The 4,198-nt window shown below is 38.2% G+C and overlaps 1 pseudogene across 1 annotated transcript; it reads right to left on the minus strand.

Annotated features, from left to right (window-relative positions):
* Positions 1–409: 409 nt before the first annotated feature.
* On the minus strand, positions 410–1,344 carry LOC308415930 (small glutamine-rich tetratricopeptide repeat-containing protein alpha-like; annotated as a pseudogene). Its single transcript has one exon. The product of its transcript is annotated as a small glutamine-rich tetratricopeptide repeat-containing protein alpha-like (transcript).
* Positions 1,345–4,198: the final 2,854 nt, after the last annotated feature.

Consider the following 4,198-nt stretch of genomic DNA (forward strand, 5'->3'; position numbering starts at 1 on the left):
GGACCTGCAATCTAAGCATGGGTATGGGACGCTGGCTTCCTGCTGGGGCTGTCTGTGGACACTTCCCAGGGGGGTGAGAGTCAGCTACTCAGATCCCTTTAGGAGGGACCAGGCAGGGTGGGGCCTGAGACCTGAGGGCCAAGGCTGCCACTCAATGACTCTACACACCTACTCCAACCCATCCAATGCAGCTTTCTTAGGTAGCAGGAGGAACTGGCACTTTGTGTGTCATCTGTTGATTCTTCCAGGAAGGTGTGGGGACAGTTGTACAAAAAACAGAGGGAGAGGAATGAAGAAAAACACAAGGCAGGGGAATGAGTCCATCCAACATTCATGCCAGTTTCTTGAGCAGCCCGATAAAGAAACCCCAGGAGGCTGTGGAACGAAAAGATCACTAAGGTCAACGCACTCATTCTTTATACTTCTCGTGGCTGGCACTGGGTGTCCGGCTGTGCACCACCTGACTCCAGATTTACTCCACAAACTCTGCCTTCTGCTGCTGCATCTGTTGTGCAAACTGTTGGCCCACTTGGATGAGGCTAGCCAGGTCACTCTGCAGTGGACAGCTGCCTGGAGTGCCCAAAGGGTTATGACCTCCAGAGATCATGCCGGACATGAGCTGTTGCAGCTGGGGGCTGTTCATTAAGCTGGAAGCCATGGTGATGAAGTGTGGGTTGTTCAGCAGGCCAGCGATGTCTAAGCTGCCCACGCCGCCCGTGGGGCTCAGTGCCTCCTGTAACTTCAGCTCTGCAATCTTGAGGTTTAGACTTGTATGTGTCCTTGTCAGGGTCCAGCTCCAGGGCCTTCTTGTAGTATGCCACAGCCTTCGCATGTTTGTTCAGGCTGGACAGTGTGGGGCCCATAGAGACATAGGTCTTGCTGTACCCAGGTTCCATGCCAATGGCGCACTCGCAGTCCTGCAAGGCCCCCACGTAGTTCCCCAGCTTGTTGCAGGCTATGGCTCTGTTACATAAGCAGACAGCATTGGCAGGGTTGAGCTCAAAGGCCTTGCACACCTGCCTCAAAGTTTTCCAGCTTCTTCTGCTCTTACCCTTCATTTTGAGGCACTCTGCCTCAACTGAGTCCTCCTCAGAGGGTGATGCCCTGTCAGAGCCCCTCATGTCCTGTGGCATCTCCCGCTTGCTAGCAGGGGCTGCTTCATATATTTCTGACAGGGTCTGGAGGAGAGCAAGATCAGTGTCTTCCAGTATCACCCCAAAGGCTGTCTCCAGATATTGGAGCAACCTCTAGGCTGTCCTGGGCATGGGAAGAGGGCCCGCTTTGTCTCAGCTGGCCATGCAGGAACTGGATGATGGCATAGGCCAGGCGCTTCCTGTTGTCCATCTGGAGGCTGGTGAAAAGCTCAGGATTTCTCAGTCGACCAAAGACGCGACCACTGACGGCTCATCATTCGTCCTTCTGACTGTTACTTCACTCAGCAGATTTTCTAGATTTATTTATATACCTGAAAATGTAACAATTAGATTTTTTGAATTATAAACAAGTAAAATCTAATTGTGTGTATTATCACATTCTCATTATATATTCATTAATTGTTGGGTATCTAGATTTTTGACGTATCATATATATTGTAAATAGGGTAGCCATGAACATGAAGAAACGTACACCAGTGGTGATTTGAACATGTTTGACCCTTAAGGAATGGCACTATTAGAAGGCATAGCCTTGATAGAGGAAGTATGTTACTGTGAAAGTAAGCTTTGGAGGTTTCCTCCTATATTCAAGCTCCACAAGTTCAAAAGAGAGATTTCTCCTAGTTGCCTGTGGATACCAGTCTTCTGACTGCCTTTATAGATCAAGATGCAGAATTCTCAGCTCCTTCTCCAGAACCACGTAGAACTCTAAGCTCTGCCTGCACAGTGCCTGCCTGGATACTGCCATGTTTCCCGCCATGATGGTAACATACTGAACCTCAGAAACTGTAAGCCAGCCCCAACTAATTGTTCTTTTATAAAAGTTGCCATTTGTTGCAAATGCCATCTTTTCATTAATGTGTACTTTTGTCATATTTGTAAAACGTCAGGTGGTTGTAGGTGGCTGGAAATATACCTGTATTCTTAATATTCCATTCATCCATATGCCTATTTCTGTGCGAGTACCACACTGCTTTTACTACTATGCCTCTGGAGTATAACTTGGAATTCAGGAATAAAGCTAACTCAAGGCAGTGTTTTTGTTTAGGATTGTTTTTGATGGCTGTGGTATTTTTGGCTCCCACTTGATTTTTAAGATTATCTTTCCTTTTTTTTTTTTTTTTGAAAAATCACCCCAACATTTTGATGAGGTCTGCACTGAATTTATAGATTGCTTTTGATAAAATGGCCATTTTCATATGAATCCTACCTCTTTTGTGTGTAGGAAATCACTCTATCTTCTGGCATATTCTTCAATTTCTTTCCCTGTGCTTTTCTGTTTTCATTATACAAGTCTATCAATTCCCTGGTCAGGTTTATTCTGAGGTGTTTTATATTTTTGAGGATTCATGAATTGATTTCTTTCCCAAATTTGTTCTCATTCTGTTTTTCTTTGGTGTTTTATAGGGCTACTGGTTTGGTGGTGTATATTTTGTAAAGTTCCACTGGGCTGAAAATATTTAACAGCAATTTATTAGCAATAGGAGCTTAATGTTTGTGTCCACTGGGGGTGTATCATGCTTTCAGTCATGCCAATCTCAAATTGAGATACAATCAAAATTTAAAGAGCAGTTTTAGTACATTAACAAAATGAAGATCTTAAGCTACTCGGATTTAGAACATGAAGATATACTACATATAAGTCATTTTTTTCTCATGCAATGTTCTAAAATTTTAAAAAAAGTCCCAATTATATATGAAGAATAAATTGCTTTATCAAGAAATATTAAAATAATTTCATATTTCTCAAATAATTATGTAGCATATCAGAATTTTTCCTGGTTAAAATCGTTTAAATTTTTAAGTGGATTGCTTAAAATCATTAAGAGTCCAGTGATGAAGCTGCAACTTATTTTAAACAAAAGAAAGAGTTAAAAGCACTGAATTCAGAAACAATGCCTGGCCTCAAAATTATTTAATGTCACTTCTGTAGGAAGTACAGTGGAAAACATTTTTTCAGATGTTTCCGTACAAACAGGAATGTATTTTTTAAAGATAAAATGCAAACATTTGTCAGCAAGTTACTGTGCAGAAGACAGGAAATGAATTAGAGAAGTATATAAAAATCTGTCACTGAAAAAAAAAAAAGTTTATTTGTAACAAAATCCATGTAAATTTATCATACTTAAAATATTTGCCTGCAACAATAGAACATAATTATAAAATATCATAATATATTGGTTGGTTGGTTTTAAGGTAAAAAGCTAAAAGTTTATTTTCATTGATTATTCATCACTATTATGTATATTTCTATTCTCTAAACTCCTGAGATATATTACAATATAAAGTAATACTATTTAAGTGCCTATATTGTGAAAGACACAGGAATTAACATTTAAACAACTTAATGCAATTTTATTTAAATTCATAATAAAATATCATTTATGATATTTAAAATACACAATAGTACAGCATGAGTGGCATTATGACTAGTGCATTGGTTTTAAAAGGTTAATTTAAAAATATTTGCTTTATTACTGATGGGTTCTTCATTTGCTATAAGAATGTAAATACCAAATCAAATAGAAGTAGAAGAAATTCAATTTCATGAAAGCAAGAAAATTAAAAAAAGAAAATCATTCTATCTGTTATGAATGAAGAGAATAAAATTTCAAGTTAAAACTAATCTGACAAATGAAACATCAAATAGATAGCTATTAAACAGTGTTTTGTAATTTAAATAAAATTATATTTTATTTGTATTTATATTGTGTATCTAATGTACTCAGAGAAGTACATATAAGTATATATAAAATATTTTAAATATAATGTACCTTAAAACAATATTTGTAAATATTTAATTGCTACAACACAGATCTGTCAGGTAGAAAAAAATATATGTAAGTACTTTTGGCCTATGGTTTACAAGAGACCTCATTTTTTTTCCTTTTTTTTTTTTCCCTCCAGAGCACTTTTCACAGACATGTCAACAAAAGAAAGCAAAACAAACAAAAAGCCATTTTTTGTGACTGGCATATATCCTCAAATGTTACTGTAAACTATTTTGTTGTTATGATAATACATACATACACACACACACACAC

The sequence above is a fragment of the Micromys minutus genome (genome assembly GCF_963924665.1).
Source record: "Micromys minutus genome assembly, chromosome: X".
Lineage (NCBI taxonomy): Eukaryota > Metazoa > Chordata > Mammalia > Rodentia > Muridae > Micromys > Micromys minutus.